Below are 18,757 nucleotides of genomic sequence, written 5' to 3' on the forward strand. Positions count from 1 at the left end.
GCAGGTCAGGCATCATCTCTGGAGAAAATGTATAGGTGATGTTTCGAGTCAAGCCCCTTCCTCAATTGTGTACTTGCCACTTGATGGCCATTTTTTTTTAACAATTGAATAATATTGTACAATTAAATCCAGAGCTTCTTTGTATTATCAAACATTCTAATAACACTTTACAGGCACATTGTAAAGAAAATTGCATTGATCCACTTTGTTGAACAACGACAAGTGGCTAGAATTAACGTTAAAAAAATCGAAAAAGAGGATCAATGGGTGAAGGGAGGCATTTTTCAACCATGAGGAATGGCAATCAAGAGATCAACTGCCAAATAGCAGGATGATGCAATTCGGGACGTTTAAGGAGTCAAAATTGAAAGAACACAGTCCTTTGAGAGTTGCAGGGCTTGAGAAGGTTGCAGACAACAGAAAAATACAAGACCAGAAATGGATTTAAATGGAAGGCTTGGGATTTTTAAATGAGAAGCTGTCAGTTGTGGAACCAAAGTAGAGCAGTAGGCACTGCAGAGATGGGTAACAGAGTTTTGAGGGAGCTGAACTTTACATAGTGCGGAAGATAAGAGACTAGCCAAGGGAATTTTTATTATCTGTACCATGTATATCACTTATACTTGCAATATTTGCAAATATCCGACAGAACAATATATTTGCAATATACTACAGAAAATATGTGCACCTTGATCCAACCTTCTTGCCAGAATAGGACAGTACGCTGGCAAAGCAGTTTAGTGCAGTTGCTCTACTCATTAGGCTGAATTGCCTCCGCCTAATTGTGATATGAAAATTCAGAATTGTAATGTAGACTATCACTGTTTGAGTACTGTATGCAGCTCAGGTCACCAACTACACAAAATATGTAACTGAATCTGAGAGCACGGAGAGAAAATTTATGAGGATGTTGCCAGAAATGAACATTTTCAGCTGAGAGGATATCAGATAAGCCAGCTTTGTTTCCTTTGGAACAGAGGAAGCCAAGGGAGATTTAATTGCATAGAATGTTCTTCTTGTCCAAGATTCCATGGCATTGTTTCATCAATGTCAGATGTGGTTCAATCGATAACATTCTCAATAGAGTCAAAATGTTATCGTTTAAGCTAGGATGCAAGGAGAATGTATTACAGTTAATGCAAAAACTCTTAAAAGCACAAATGTACAAAGGAATCTTGGTGTTCAAGTCCATAGCTCCCCAAAAGTGGCAATACTAGAATATAGTGTGGTAAATAAGGCTAATGCTAATCCAGAGCCAATTGTTCTTACGTATCAAGTCTCAGATGAAACTTGAAAGATCTGACAGCCCTACTCAAATGAAAATGTGAATTCTCCCTAGTGTCCTAGATGAAATGCATCCCTCTTTAGATGCCAGCTACAATGGTCAAAAAAGCCATTCAATGCAAGGAAATATGGATGGGTAATAAAATGCTACCCTTGCATGTGACAACCAGATCACAGAAAATAAATAATTATATCACCAGAAACATTACCTGGTCTTTTTCACATCAATGTTTGTGATAGTTTGCTGTGCACAAATTGGTTGCCATGGATAGGGAAGCTTTAGAGTGTTACGGGCCAAATCCGAGCAGGTGGAACTAGTGAAGATGGGGCATCTTGGTCAGCATGAGCAAGTTGGGCCACAGGGCCTGTTTCCATGCAGTATGTCTCTAGAGTCTAGATCATGATGTAATAGTCCACTCTTTAAAAATACCTCACTGGTCTCAGAGAGCTTTCGGTCATTCTTAAATATACTCAATGAAGTCGTCTTCACTTTTTCCTGACAATTACAAATCCAATTATCTGCTTCACCCTCATTTTAAAAACCAGCATTATCAGCAAAGGTGGCCTAAGAATTAGAAATCCGAATAATGAGAGAAGCGTTTTAGCAGCGGAAAGACAATTATTTACTTTATTACTAAACTAGTGTCCTTCCAGGAAACATTCTTTCAATTCAGATGCCTTTATCCAGATTATCAATTATCCAGAGATGCAAGTTTTCAATTCCCACCATGACAACTGGAGAATTTAAATTTAAGTAACTCAATAATCTGGAATAAGAGACAATATTATGTTTATTCTGGGAGCCTATTTGATTAAGCTTTTTGCGAAAAAATATTTTCTATCCTCGCCTGTTCTTGCCTACGTGCAATTCCACATCCACTGCAATATTGTTATAATTAACAATCCTCTGAAATATACCAGTAAGTTATTTAATTTAAAAGACTATAAGGAAAGGATAATAAATTCTTTCTTGCAAGTAATACCTATCTGGTGAACAAATTATAGAATCTTAAAACTTCAGTCCAGAAACAGGACACCCTGGTCCACCTCGTCCATGCTGACTATGATGCCTATCTTTCCTGTCCAAGCAGCTGTCTAAATGCCATATAAACATAATTGTATCTGCCTCCACCATCTCCTCTGGCAACACATTCCAGATATTCACCACCTTGTGTGTGAAAAACATATCTCTCAGATCTCTAAATTTCTCTCCTCTCACATTAAACCAGTGCTCTCCAGTTCAAGATTACCTTGCCTTGGGCCAGTGCAATACATCGAATTGCTTCAAGCCACTTACTGAAATTGCACGTGGATAATAACAATATACAAGAACTGTGGAGCTATCCGTAAAGAACTCAATTCGATGTTAAAATGTTGAGCAATGGTTTAATTTTAAAAGGAATCACTGATTATGCATCATTTATATTTTAGGACATTAGAATACCGTGGTTTTGCTTTCACTGCCTGCACGATCAAGAATTGACTGTGGTTTGGCTGTCATCACTACATGCAGTATAATAGTTCCATCTTACCTAATTGTTGGGTTCAATTTCTTAACTCGTCTTTACCCTCTGCGGAATCATTCAACATCCATGTGATTCTGCAGACTTTTCCTTCTGGATCAATGCTCCACTATTTGATAGGTCGTGTCCCTGCCAGCGGAACGATGGAAAGCTGGAAAAATCACCTCTTCACTTCATCATATACTGACAGTCCTTCAGCCTATTTAAACTGCTGGAGCACAGAATCAAACTATCACAAAGATCACCTGACAGAGATCCAGTTATGGCTGAAAGGATAGCATCTTTTCTACCATTTTTTACCTTCATGCTCAAAATTGCAGATAAAAACACATAAGTCCACGCAATGTTAGTAACAGCTTTATTTTCAAACAGATCGTGGCTGAACATTTAATGAACTAAATAAAATATTTCCTGTGAAATCATGCCTTGCGTACAAACTGAAATAACCGCAATGCAGAAAGCTAGCTGCTATACTACTGTAAAATAATGGCTGGTACAGAACATTAAGAGACTGGGTGGCAAGAATTAGATCCACAACCGAGCCTGCACTGCGACAGACATTAATTCAAAATTGCGTGACAAGAGGCTGGAGACTTTCAGGTGTGAAATTTCATCATTTGAATTCTTATTAATGTCCCCTTTTATTATCTAGCAAAGAGGTTTATATTTCTTGTTACAATTTAATATTCTGATAACCAGGCATCCAACCCACTCCTTCATGAACCTAAACAATTTCTCACAAAAAAAAATTCTGTGTTTAATATGTATGATTAAGAAAAGTGCTGCAAATTACATAATACAGTGCCAGAACAAAGAATTATGTCTGTAATTCCTATAAACACCACCTACAGGTTTTTATACAGTACATTGATAAAAAGCTGCCAATTTTCGTGAAAGATAATTCAGAATAGTGGAAGACGTATCTGTTATCAATGTCAGAGACACAGTAGCAACAGTGGAATAACAGTAACGAGGACCTCAGCAGGCTATTTTCAAATGGTCTACCGTACATCGTTAGATGGATGGACAAGAGTGAGCTCAGGAGGAGATTAAGAATATATGTGGGAATGAGATCGATCACACAGCATTCAAATTCTCTAACTGTCTCAACTGTATCTTCTCCAATCTTAAATAGATTGGAGACATAAGAAACTGCAGATGCTGGAATCTGGATTTAACAAAATGCTGGAGGAACTCAATGGGTCAGGCAGCATTCATGGAAGAAATGAACAGATGATGTTTCTTGTCAGAACCTTTCTTCAGACTTATGTTGTTGATTCTCGATGTCACTCAAACATGAAAAGGGTGACCAGTCAATACTTCCAGGAAGGTTAAGAAAGAAAAATTAACATTAGCTACATGTGGCACTAGCTTCCACAATAGACTGAGGAAATGATCACTAATTATGGGGCCTGATAACATTCAAAACGGTGAAATCAACAAAACATTTATTCTATTACAACTTAATGAAAAGTCAAAGGTACAGAAAAAAACAATCCAACATATAAAATAAAACACAAGTGTAAATAAATAAATTAATAAAATCCTTTCTTCCATTTCCTAATGGTTGATTTCCTGTCAAGTTTCCATTCCAGGTTCAGAAGAGAACTTGTATATTTTTCAAAGCAATGACACAATTGGTTTGAATACATATGGCAAAATTATTTCAACTCAGATCCTGGCCATCGATTAAAAGGTTAATAAAGCCAAGTAGAATTCAATTGCATTATCATGTAAGAAACTGAAAACATCTCCTGACGACTGGCTATGACCCCTACCGAAAGGAGTATCACAATGTTCTCAAAGAAGCAGCCATGAACCATAATTTGCCAGTGCCACTCCGAATAGACATATGTTAGCTGGTATTCAGGAATGTAACCAAAAACAACATCAATACAGGAAAAATGTTCTTGCACAGATGTGATAATGAGGAAATGATGAAAGAATAAAAGAAAAATTACTCCCAGAGTCCAACCACTAAATCAAAAAAAGGCAGAAGTGAATGTTATTGATGAAGCAGCTATAGACAGTTAGGGTTAAAATACTGTCTGAGGAATGATATCATTTGTTTCCAATAATCACATCAAGTGGGATTCAGTATTCTACTCTCATCCTAAGTAAAATCAATTTCACACAAAATTTTGAGAAATTCAAATAGGAATTTAACCATAACCACAGCATCTTGAGCATAGTAAAAAGAAGCAAGCTCCTTCTCGGGCTTTCATTAAGCCCAATTCAACACTATGCTAATGTTCGGAGAAATGATTGAAAGGATAGACAAAAAGTGAAGGATTAATGGTCAACTTGGAAGAAAGGAATAAAGGCATTCAGAAAGATGATTCTACAACTTGAGTCAAAAGCTGAAAACATAATTGACAACGGTCAAGTAATTAAAATTAGGGAAATAATAGAATCCAGGAAAGGAACAGTGTAAAGATCTTTGAGGGCCTTAGGACCGGACACGGTCAGAAGAAGGGTCTCGACCCAAAACATCCTTCATTGGCTACCAGTTCAGAAATGTCTCATTTTTAATAGGAAAATAACTGCAGATGCTGGTACATCTTTATCCCTTTCTTCCAAGTTGAACAATAACCAATAGGTAAATGGAATTTGATGCAAGAAATGAGCTGCACAGTGTGGATGAAGTATTACATTTATGATTGTTTAAGATCACAAGCGTTTTCTCATGTAGAATTACAGCATGGATAAGGATTTTTATCCACGGGTAAGTTGGAGGGAAAGGTGGGTGAAAATGAAAAGATGACCAAATGTTCTGAAAGTGGAAGAGCCGTTAATGCCAGTAGATTTGGCGTATGGGGAGAAGGCAGAAACAGGGTACTGATTGAGAATGATCAGCCATGATCAAATTGAATGGTGGTGCTGGCTCAAAGGGCCGAATGGCCTACTCCTGCACCTATTGTCTATATATATACACCATAACAATAAAAGTCAGATAATGCACAAAATTAGTGCACTGCACTGTACCTAATTGATTGGAAGAAGAGAAATTAGTTAAAGTCTGGCAAAGTACACCAATTACGACAAAAGCAAGGTACACCAATCATCTCAGCAACACTTTGAATATAGAGAATGTATATATTTTAAACAAATACCTGTGCCTTGCAGATCTACACTTACAATAGTGTTAGACACAAAATGCTGGAGTAACTCAGCGGGTCAGGCGGCATCTCTGGAGAGAAGGAATGGGTGACGTTTCGGGTCGAGACCCTTCTCTCCAGAGATGCTGCCTGACCCGCTGATTTACGCCAACATTTTGCGTCTACCTTCGATTTAAACCAGCATCTGCAGTTTTCTTTCCTACATTTCTTCCAATAGTGTTGTTTCATTTTGTCCAGAATTCCAAACATTCTACCAGGTAAATAAAAATTGACGAGCAAGATTAGTTTTAAGTCAGTCGCTGGTATTTATTAAAAACTATTAGAATCAATACAAATTTTCAGTAGTGTCAAGTATTCAAGGACCTCAAACTGTCCTTCAAATTCAGCAGTTGAAACGCAACAGCTATTGTGACAACAGATCGATATTCTGTGCTTTCACTATCCTAAATTCTAGTCACAGAACGATAAAGGATGGGATCAAGGTTCCCATGAGCAGCCTTCAGTCTCTACTGCTATGCTCAGCACTGTAATTAATTCCCGAGAACTGAAAGAAATGGAAAAAACTTAGCAGAGCACAATGATCACTATAGCTGTACTTGCATTAAATAGACAAGAATATAGACATAAATAGTATTCAGAGGTCCACATTCAAATCATTGTGCACATTTAAATAATAACCAATTTGATAATGGTTATTAGAAAATGATCAAACCTTTCCAAATTCTCAACAAAAAGCAGATATTAACCTTTTAGCTGGATTTTATAAAGTAATAAAATTCAGAACTGTGCTTGAGTGTTGCGAAGGCACCTTGACCTTGGTCTTTATCCAACTCTAGCCCATTTGCACTAATGCGGCATGCACATTGGTAGATGTGGGATGAACATTGCTGCAAACAAGACAAAAAACTCCATACAATTCGATTTTTGCTTCTACCAAGTTATTACCAGATCTATTTTTATGCTTTTATCAGTATGAATTTGAGCATAAAAGTATTTGTATTCTATCCAAGCCTGATAGGAGTGACAACCTCCATATTGCCAAACAACCAAGATGTCTACATCCACCAGCATCTAATTTTATTGCAAGTTCTCTTAAGATTAAAACTTTTACCCACATCTTGGTCACATGCAAGTGTAATTTTTTTTAAATTATCGTTGCCTCATTTTAATAAACAACTTGCCCAGAGATCATCCATGCATATTGCTCAGAACCATTTCCAACCTGGTAATCCAGACCTTAGTAAACACACAATGTATTCACCATTCTTCCCCATCCCATGACCCTTCACTTAACTTGTAACTTTTGATCCCAACTCACCCTACAATACATTTGGCTTATATTAACTCTCTGCCTATAATCTCATTTCTGAACTCTTGTTAAAATTTGTCACTTTACTAAGTCAGATTCATAACTTCCCCTTATTTAGTTCCATTTTCCCATCCTATTTGTAACAATTGGCAAAGACCAAACAATTTGCTCATTCCAGTGAAAGCAACATGCTGCTGCACCAAATTTTTCCATGTTCAGAACCATATTATAAGAGATCAGAAGTGCAAACCAGCTTTCATCATTTTATGGCGCAGATTTCTAAGACTTTACACACATTGTCTTAAGGTGAAATAGGAAATTCAAAACTTTTCAAATCCCTAAACATTGAGGAAAAATATGAGAATCTCTGCTCATCCCTATTCAACTGGATCCTAGACTTCCTCATCAGTAGACGACAAACAATTTGAACTGACAACAGTATTTCCTCCTTGATAACCATCAGCACAGGGCTGCTCATGGCTGTATGCTCAGCCCCCTGCTCCACTCTATACCTCTGATGCAAAAGCAAGACACAGTTCCAATGCTGTCATAAAATTTTCCAAAGGTACCATTATTGGATGAATAATGGGTAAAGATTAGTATGGGAGAGATTGAAAATTTGATTGAATGGTGCCAGAACAACAATCTTGCTCTCAATGTCAGCAAAACGAAAGCTAAAGGCCCACAAAGTTGTCCATTGGCAGGTTGTTGGTCGAGAGAATCAACAACGAAGCTCCTGGCCAAGCATATTTCTGAAGATCTGTCCTGGGCCCAGACCATTTTCTAAGAATGCAATCCCTCCTCCCCAACTAAGTCACAGGTGTCATCTGCATTAGGCTAGAGGCAGATTTTATTTTTTAAGTCTACCTTAAGTTTAACTGTGACGGTAAAAATAATCAGAAACAATATATAGCATTCAATCGCTGGTTTCCTGCAACGATGGCCATGGATCACAAATCCATTAGCTAGTTATGACAAAAATAGCAAAGGACCAGAGACTTCAGTCTCACATTTAAGCAAATCCATGCTTTCCCTCCAGCTCAATTAACTAAGGCAGGGAATGGGAGAAACGCACACACTAGCTTTTCCAACTTTAACTTTTAAAAATGTTAGCGACTTCAATGGCTAAATGTCATCAGGTAGAAGGGGTATAGGGTAAGAATTGGCCAATGATTTAATTCTAACAGCCCACATCCTGCAAAGTAAAAGTAGAAAATAAGGACAGAAAAAGGTTCAACCTACATATCTTAACAAAACTTCTCTTCTAATATTCACCAGATTAAAAGTAATGAATAAATGTAAAAGTTTGGTTGTTCTTCTTACATAGAATGTTACATTTACACAAGTTCCAACAAAACCTCTAAAGGAAATGGCATCAATTTTGGTCCAATTTCCTTGGGTTGTCAGTAATTCTTTTATTCTAATAAATCCACCTATAAAAAGATCTGAAATTTACCAACAAATGCAATTCTATAATTGTCTTCCAATATTAATCCATGAGACAGTTAATCCATTGGTCCATTGTAAAGAGTGGAAATGCAAGCAGTCACACACTCAAGTGTGTTCATCATACAAAGCATACACAATACAAAATACCACAAAAGAAAATATCAGCAACCTCCCCGGAAAATATAAAACAGATGAAAATATAAAACTGACGATATTCTTTCTTATTGGGTTATGTATTTGTGAAATACTCTGAAATGTAACGATATTGTCCCCGACACCCCTTTCAAGAGGGACACCATGTAAATTGATGGGAAAGAGGGACTGAAAGGGAATTAACAGGCAAAGCACCAGTTAAAACAAAATGTACATTAGGATTCCAATTACTAAAGAATACAGTTCCTTTTACTCAACCACCGAGTTCCAACGAGCATGTTTCTGAAATGCCTGCAACACAAAGGCTTACTGGTGGCTGCTTACAATTTTTTTGGGGGCGGAAATAGCTCGATTATTTTGATTGAGACTGCCACGTGACAGATGAATAGCACAGCAATTCAATCTCCAATTATCAAACATATGGTCATAAGCATCAGGCGCTTAATTGCTTCACATCCATTTGGAGCAAGGCTGCTTAATAAACGCTGTAGAAAGCAAGATATTACATTGGAGAACTCATTTTTCGCCAAAGGCAGAATCATATTATCTATTTGGACGAAAATAGTATAATGCATGTGACTACAGGCAACAGCATCCTTTGCACTTAACAAAAGATGATTCACCAGCAACAGAAAGTAGCACATGTTGGCCTTGGTTACCATTAGCGCTTAAAATGAGGAAATTGTTGCAATAGTAATTGCTTTATCAAATTGTTACAAATCCACCATAGCAGAGTTAGACATTCAGGAACAGTCATGTTTTAAACAGTCTATTTGAGAGACATTAGTCTCTCAGCATTTCCACCTTTCTCCCCTGTTGCACTACCTATCTCAAAGTCTCACATAAATGTGATCTAAGCTCATCAGAAATGAGCCAATCTGATGTCACTGCATTTAATAAACATGATAACCTTCATGTATCTGTAGCCCAGGTGCAGTTATGCTTAAGGCAAGAATGAGTTCAATTACAAGGGTTCGATTACTTCATGTGCTTTTATCATATGCTGCTTTGAGTGACCTGCAGACAGTGGCAATTAGAGTAAAGCTGTTTCCAGCCAGCATGGGTTCCTTTTTTTTTTTAAACCAACAGTTTAAAAATCATACGCTATCTATTTGCAAATTAACAATATTCCCAGTTTTAAGCATTAAGCAGGTTAGATAGCATTTGTGGAAAAACAAATAGAGTTAATGACCTTTGGTCAGAAGAGTCTGTTCTGAGGATGGGTCTTCAACTTCAAATATCAACTTAGTTTCTCTTTCCACAGATACTGCCCAACCTGCTAGATGCTCCCAACATTTTTCATTTTCTTTTCAAATTTCAATACTTATGGGGTTTTTTATTTCATATTACTCACAGCAAGTTGGGTCAATTTTGGTAAAACTATGACAGGACTATTTTATTCCCTGGCTGTATTGCAATCAAAAGGTTGTGAACATTATATTAATATCCTGACATTGAGATGATTTCACATTAACAAAGGTGCAAGTAAATGAAAGCTTTTTGGACTCTTGCAAAGAAAATCACTGTTTTATCTTCAAAAATGTACATATCATCTCAAGAACCAGGGTCCACAGCCAAAGGATCCCAGAATGGCAGTGGCTGAGGACAGGCAGGCCTAAAATGAGGGGTCTGGCATGCATTGAGAAAAGACCTTACTGATTTCACAGATCAACACCACGGCTATTACACTATATGGCATGACTAGATGGTGAAGAAAATTGAGAGTTTCCAATCGGTGCGGTTATTTTCTGAACAAGAACAATGAGAGATGTACGAGGCACATGACTGTGGAATGACATCTTAAGTATAGTTTGCGTTCTAAATATAGTTGAAAGAAACTGGAAGCCAACACTAATTTAAGAGATTTCCATTTTAATGTAGACATGGGTATTATTTAGATGATAGAGAAACTAGTAATTGCACTGCAGAAGCATGTCTGGGTTCAGGCAATGTGTTTCTGAAAAATGTTATGTACTTTATTAGACTTACTGTTCCACCAACAAGCATCACATATAATTATCTCAATCAAAATCAACCCTGCATATGCACCAAAATACAAACAATTTTTAACAATCAACTTCCATTTATAGAAAAACTTCTGGATGAATGTGGAAAAAGTAATCTCAAGATAACATAGAATTTCATTATTTAACTTAGATTTTATACAAAAATAAGTAAACAAGATGCCATAAAGGTATTTCAGAGTTTCTATTACATAATTTTATTTGGGAGTAGTCAGTTGCTATAATTTCAAGAGCTTTCTTGGCATTGATTGCAGGGATCAGATCATTTTAAGTAATCAGCAACAAAAACCTTGCTAAAACTGGATGGCTTACCATTTCTATATAAACTACAGTACCAGTAATCTGGATATTGCTATTCCGTCATATTAAGATATCAAAAGGCTCAATGGTGTACAAAGCTGCAAATCTATCCAGCTAAACCAAATAAAAACTTAATTGTATTTGTGCTTAATTTGCTCACATCAATTCCATCAAAGACCAAAACAGAAAGAATTGGAAAATCCAGGGATAAAATAACTGATTAATAACCACAAACAGCTCTGGTAAAATATAAACAGAGCACTTGGTAAAAAAAGGCACGCACCAATGATTCCAATCAGACAGAAAAACAATGTTTTATTACGCAAGGGAAACAACCTCACTTGAGTGGAAATGGCAGGTGAAGCATGGTGACCCTGGCAAATTCTATTTCTTTACTTCTTCCTCTGCTGTACTGCCGAATGACGAAATAGTCATCAAACTATAGAGAAATAACATGCATCTCCGTCTCTCATGATCTTCCTTCACCATACTCATCCATTTCAAAAACAGCCAGTAGCTTTATTTTAAATAGTTTTGGTTAATAGAATCCATCGCAAGAACTTAAGGGCTCTTTTCAATTCCAAATTTAAAAAGAATTAATCCAGTGAACTGATTAATATTATTAATTTAATTCTCTGTTATGTTGTGAAATGATGTCAATGGAACAAGCAGGATGAACAATTAAGCAAAACAAAAACAGCACACTGATTTTATTTTTGAATCTCAAAAAATGTGCACTATTTCTGTATCCTCAACCAATTGGCCTCTGAAGCTTGCTAGGATAGTTATCAGTCTACAATATCTTGACCCAAAGGCCCATTCATGCATGACCCAAGAAGGGCGGCTAGATTTAAATTCAGTCATGTTCTCAACAATACATGTACTTTCCAGCAGTAATCAAGCATAGGACATTTAAAATCCTTCTTATCCAGGGGCTATGTGCTATGAGCCATGGGAGATCACTCCCTCCAAGATTACATCAGCACAAAAACATTAAAGAAATGACAAATCCACCGGATACATGGGAACAACAGTAAAGTTCTTGAAAGGTGATATTTACGTGCCTCTCCATTGCACTGTTGTCATTTGCTACATTGTACGTGTCTGATTTTAATTGCAAAATTTGCTCTTCTCTCACAAGGCTAAAAAAACTCGACTAGTGTGCATAAAAATAGCTAATTCGCCAACAGATTTGTTTCTCCTGAACTTAAAATAAAAAATTACAGTACAGAGAAAAGTTGATAAAATTAGTCTTGAAAGGCATTTTAAAGCAGATATTTTTGAAATGAGTAATACTTTTAAAACGTGTTTTTTAAAACACATCATTTCACTTTTATTTGTAACTTCTTCAATTGTCAAAGTATTAACTATTAAACATGGCGAAAGCAACATGTTCTGGCACATACATCTTTTCAAAGATGCACTCATTTTCTGGACAAGAGTGAATTTTTCCACCCTAATCAAAGACGATGAGAGCAAAGCACACAGATTCCAATTGCACCAAAAGGGATTACAGGAAATCATTAGCGGGATGACGACAGGACACAGGTCTGACTGAGGCAGCAATTGTTGCTAACAGCGTATAACCACAGTATAACATTTCTCTTCATTTCTTCTTCCATATCATTAGTCCCGCCCATTCACTGACAAAATTACATCAGGACCAAGATGTTTCAGCTTGGGCATGGCTCAGGAAATCAGGCTTGTGTTTTGGCCAGTCTGTCTCCAGTGCCACAACATTACAGCAACAGGGACCAATGAAATTGATCGCATGCCAATAGTCTTGCATTTATTTTTAGCTCAAAATGCTCTTTCGCAACAGCTCGATTTGGAAAAAAACTACTGTTTTTATTCTCAGAAGAGATTTTCATGTTTACTGTAAAAGTGTTATTAAGTCACGGAAATATCTTTATAAATTTATGGAACAAATTTAACAATTGTTAAACTTGGCTTTTCTGTACTTTGTATTTATTTAAATGGAATCTGAGTGCGTCAGGGACAGGTCTAATACTCAACGCCTTCATGCTGGTCGCTCTCTCCACTCCCGATAACCAAATCGCATGGCGCCATCTTATTGCGTAACTTGAGAAGTTGGGAGGGGGGGGGGGGGGGGGCTGCAACAGGAGCCTCGGTCCGCTATAACCAAAATCTGCCATATAGAGATCACGCCCCCGCTGGGACTCAAGGTCAGTCCCAGGCAAGACCTCCAGCTCCGTGATGATAGGCCGCAGAGCAACCAGAGATACGCTCCGGAAAACAATCGCATCTCCGGCAAGGTAAGAGATTGAAAAAAAGTTTCCCCCGACCCCCTCTCCCACCCCCCACATAAAACAAACCAGAGAACATTTACACAAACTTTTAAAACTTACCAAAAATAACAAAAAGAGTTTGAAAAGGACAAACTGTAGGCGAGGCAGCCATCATGCGGCGCCTCCTGGTGGTGTGCCCCCGCGGGGTGTTTGGACTTATCATCTGAGCCTGCGATCCCTTGTCTGGGATCGACGCTCCAATGCAGCCTGCGGACTTTAACACCAGGAGCTCGAAGTCTCGGGTTGAGACCGGTCGGGAGCTCCAAAAGCTGCACAAGGTTCGACTGGTCCCGACCCGGGGTAGATCGCCGGCGCGGGTGAGCTGAGATCTCCCCCTCCCCCCTCCCCCTCCCCTCTCCCTCCTCACCCCCCACCCACCCATTAAGGAGCTTGATCGCCCCGACGAGGAAGGCTCGCCGCCGGCTATAGGAGTCAAGATCATCCCGTCAACGGAAGGTTAGAGCCCCCGACCGCTGGAGGACAAAGGGAGAGATTTAACTTTTTTTTCACCTATCACAGTGAGGAATGTGGAGGAGTCACTGTGGTGGATGTTCATGTTAAAATGTATTTTGTGTGTCCTGTTGCTTTTTATTGTTATGACTGTACGGCAAATGAAGTTCCTCGTATGTTGTAAAACATACTTGGCTAATAAAATTTTATTGTGATTGTGATTATTGCAAGGGTTATCCGGTGCACTCAACTGTTTCTTGACTTCATGTACAGTGTATCAAATTGATTGAAGACTGGCTTCTGAGACATTGGAGATCTCAGAGGAAGCCGAAATTAATACCCACTCAGTAATTTAGGCTGAACTTGACTGTGAATACAGGTTCACCACCGATTTTCCAGCAGCTGGTGGTTTTGCATCTCCTTTAATCCAAAATTACGAGAGCGCACTTGAAATCCCCCCAGAAATGTGGCACCTAAGCCGTGAGGTGGCCGATCTTGACGTCACGACCTCCGTAGCTGATCGGCGGGCTGAATTTGCACCCTGCAGTCAGGGCTCTGGAGCTTTGGCCCGGCCAGAGCAAGCAGATACATTCCCATTGCCGACTTCCACAGCTAGACTTCTGAAGAAGGGTCTCGACCCGAAACGTCACACATTCCTTTTCGCCAGAGATGCTGCCTATCCTGCTTTAGTTACTCCAGCTTTTTGTGTCAATCTTCGACTTCTGATCGGCAGGTTGAATTTGCCACCTGCGGCCGGGACTCAGGAACTCCGGCCCGGTTGGAGCCGCCAGATCCATTCCCATAGCCGACTTTGAGGCCAACTTTGTAGGCTGGTATCTCGGCCCCTGGTGGCCAAGGCAAACCTTTCCGGTACTGTTGGACTCCTCTCGGAAATGTCTGCCCCACCATATTTTCAATAAATTTGGCAATTTTGGAGTTGGGGGGGGGGGGGGGGTCGTCCTGATAGTGAAAGTTGCACCTTGGTCCCCGCGGGCAACCACTGATCTGACACACATCGGGATTTCTAAGGGCAATTCATTTGGTGACTCCCATGGTGCCTGTGCAGAAAATGCATGTTTTGCTGTAAAATTTATTTACATTTAATATTTGTTTTATTTAAGTTTCTAGTAGTCCATGGTGCTGTAGAGCCAAGGAAGGTGTATAATTAGTGGGTTAGAGAAGTATTGTATCATTATTGCGTGATCTCTGCTAGTCTGGAAAAAACGGTGGAGGACCTGTACTTATCTTTTGCACTCACTTGCTAGGCCCTGCCACAGTTGATAACGATCTTCTGGAAGCCACCTCCTCCTCCCTTCAGCTTCTAATTGCCCACCACCATTCATGACTTACAATGACAAGCATTGCACGTCATTTGTTGCAAGATCCCTTTGTTCTACCTTTGCTATTTGGCACACGTAATCTTGTGCTGCACCTTCAGTGAGTTGGCACCTTAACTTTAGATATCCTTGTTGCTTCAGTAATGCTCTCCTGTTCCTAATTCTAGCCAGTGGATGTAGATTATCTGAATGTTCAAAAGAAATTTGTTAAGGCAACATAACAGCGTGGTTAAAAGAAAACTTGAATGAGCAAGACCGAATGTAAGTGCAGGAAGTTACAAATGTTAAAATGTTAACTGTCATCAAATTGTGCCTGGGCTGCTTAGGATTCATAGCATTTTTTGTTTTGTTTCAGATTTTTAGCATCCGCAACATTTTTTTTCCAAGTAGAAATAAATGACAGTCTACCAATCTGAAATTTGTTACAGGTTGGATATCATAAGAATCAGTCTTGGGCCTTCAAAATATGAATGAGGTAAAGACCAAGACACCATTGCAAGAAACCAGTGAAGATGGGCAAAGGGTCAGAGATAGGTTGTGAGGGGGTAACGTATGTTGGAAGGGATGAACAGATTATATTTAAAATACTTATAAATACTGGTACACAGGATGTTCCTACTGTATTGCCTCATAAATTGGAGAAAACAAGCATCTGAATGCAGCATACAACTAGGGAGGCAATCTGCATGCTGGGCTTATTCCTAGAAATATGGGAAAACTATAGAGTACCCATGGTTTTTATTGGATCATTTAGCTCTCTGTAAATATTTCAGGAAAATTCTGTTTTAAAGGTACAGCCTTGAGCCTCTTGATATCGCCAGGGAAAAACCCAATGATGAAAAAAAAATCACTTGCAACCAAACCAAAATCAAGAACAATGTAAATAACAATTCAAAGGTCTGCAAGATAAATCCATCCAAATTTATCCAGACATGCTTATATTTAAACTGAGTTGCAGCTTCCCCACCCACCCCTGAAATGGAAACAATGAATCAAGCAGGAAGCCAATTTCTGCTGCTTGAAAATAATCCCACCATAAGAAACATTAAGAATAAATTAAAGCCAATTTACAATAAAGCTGATTTTTTACTTGAAAACATTTTATCTCCGACTCATCCTGTACCATCTGGGACCAGTGTTGATGGTGCTTTAAAATTTATAATTGCCTTTCGATGTCAGATACGATATTCTAGAATTGTATCTAAAATAGTTAATATCTTTATGTTTTATGAACATAATACATGGTGACTGGTGTGAAGTCACATTAGGTCAGCATTCAGCAGATTTGATGGACAAGTTAATCTTGTTCTTTTTGATTTGAGACCAAGGGATGTTTTATTAATCTATGATAATATATATTATTACATTTTAAAATCTGATTTACTTATTGTGGAAAGATATGTCTATTTATGTAAATTTTCAAAACTATATGCGTTAGCATGCAACAATGTAAAACCAAGCTTCACTGCTTGCCTTGTATTCAACATTTCCCAAATCTGAGCGGATTCAGCACACTGCAAAAATCCTTGTGATGTGAATATTACTGGATATTGCTTCAGCCAAAGGCACGGGTATAATTGGGGATATTTGATCCAACACAGCACAGGAAGTGCTCAGGATTGAGAGCTAAGCTTAAACACTGGCAATCTTTGTCCTTTGACTCTATCAGAGCATCTGGAATCAATTATATTAAGTGACTCACAAGCACTCAAAAGCATAATTCACCCTTTACATCTTAATGAACATTTCATACCTCTACAGCTAACAATCTTCTGGAGGCTCTATTTCATAAAGGAATATTTGTGTACAGGCTGAATCTAGCTTTGATAGTACAACTCACAAGATAGACCACGAGATGCGAGACAAATACTTTTTTCTTCAATGCTTCCAAATGGATATAATCTTATAAAGGCAGTACTAGGGCAAGAAAGACAAAAAACATTTATCACATGACACCAAAAGGATCTGATAACGTAGAAGCATTGGAATACTGCCAATGGTGTAAAAAAACTAGCCTAAAGAGAGCACATATGCTTTCCATGAGACTGCTAATCCAAACAAATGAAGACCACACAACTGTTAAATCGCAATTTTTCAACGAATACATTGAATGAAAGCCAGCTATAATGACTACCTTTACAAAGCATCTCACATGTCAATTATAAACCAATAACTTTGTTTCTTTTATTGCATTATGGCAACAAGATGCACGGCACAATGAGTCTGCAATGGTGTATTTACTGTACATGGTCAGTAATCTCTCGTATACCTTCTGTTATCATAATTCGTGCTATTAACATACAATCCATTTACATTCATATAATTCAAGGACTCATGTTAGTATACAATTCTACACTGCCACGAGGCTACTTATATATAACATATAGTTACTGGGACAAGCATGAAAAACAATTCTGCAAGTATTCCGTGGTAGCATCATAGTTTAGTAGATAAAACCTTCCCTGGCAAACTTACATGGAGGCCTACTTTGCTATCAAGTTCACACTTAGCCCAAGGACACAAATTAAAAGTTGAGATGGCACTAAGCAATAGGTCCATGACACTCCCCACCCGGCAATAGGTCCATGTCATCGCCGCCGTTCTCTGCCGCTCGCCGCAGATCGCAGCCGAGCTGCAGGAGACTCTTCGGCTCCACGCCAGGCCCGCAGGAGAAACGGGGCCGAGGTCAGTGCCTTTTCCCTGTCCCCACTTGCCCACCCACGGCCACAGGGGCACTCTCTGCCAGGCAACGGGTCCACGGTTGGGCCGAGAGGGAAGGAAGGGGAGGGGTGGAGGGAGGGAATAGGGGAGGGTGAAGGGGATGGGGGAGGAGTGAACAGCATAGAGGAGGGGTGAAGGGGGTGCTGTACCAATGCAGGAGAGGTTTGGACCCAACCGATCCACTCGGCCTAGTAAACTATAAATCAGGCCATCACAGGTCCGAAGCAATTAATTTCTTAAAATTGACCGCAATTTTCTTACAGGAATAAATAGGGCTACGAAGGATATCATCTAATTTGCGCTACATTCAGCTCTGGATCAGCTTGACAACAAGAACACGTCAGTATACTATTCATCACCCCAGCACATAGATGCAATCACGAAAAGACTCACCAGCACATCTACTTTATTAAAAGTTTAAAGAGATTCAGCATGTCGTTGAATAATCTAATAAATCTCTGCAGATGTCCTGTAGAAAGTATCCTGACTGGTTGCATCATGGGCTGGTATGGCAATTCCAGTGCACAGAACACGAGGATGCAGAGAGTGGTGGACACTGCAGTCCGTCATGGGTATAAGCCCTCCCCACCATCGGAAGTATCTACACAAGATGCTATCCCGATGTGGTGGCAACTATCATCAAGATTCCATACCATCTGGCCTATGCCCTCCTCTCTGATAGGCAACTGATAGGCAGGAGGTATAGAAGCAGAAAGTCCCACTGTGTTTAGCAAAGGAGGAGGCCGTCAGAAAGGTTGATATGGGAATGGAAAGAGAAG

General features: G+C 38.9%; 1 protein-coding gene across 6 annotated transcripts in view; it reads right to left on the minus strand.

The window, feature by feature from the left end:
* Positions 1-18,757, minus strand: part of LOC144611422 (RNA binding protein fox-1 homolog 2-like) — a 200,853-nt gene that overhangs the window by 154,494 nt on the left and 27,602 nt on the right. Inside the window, exon 1 of one of the 6 annotated variants that reach the window (XM_078430496.1) lies at positions 2,817-2,835. The exons of the other annotated variants lie outside the window; for them this stretch is intronic. The gene's annotated coding sequence lies outside the window, so the exon portion shown is untranslated. Of the gene's footprint in view, positions 1-2,816; positions 2,836-18,757 lie in introns of those variants that run through there. 6 annotated transcript variants of the gene reach the window in all.

This window comes from Rhinoraja longicauda, chromosome 40, assembly GCF_053455715.1.
Source record: "Rhinoraja longicauda isolate Sanriku21f chromosome 40, sRhiLon1.1, whole genome shotgun sequence".
NCBI classification, from domain to species: Eukaryota; Metazoa; Chordata; class Chondrichthyes; order Rajiformes; family Arhynchobatidae; genus Rhinoraja; species Rhinoraja longicauda.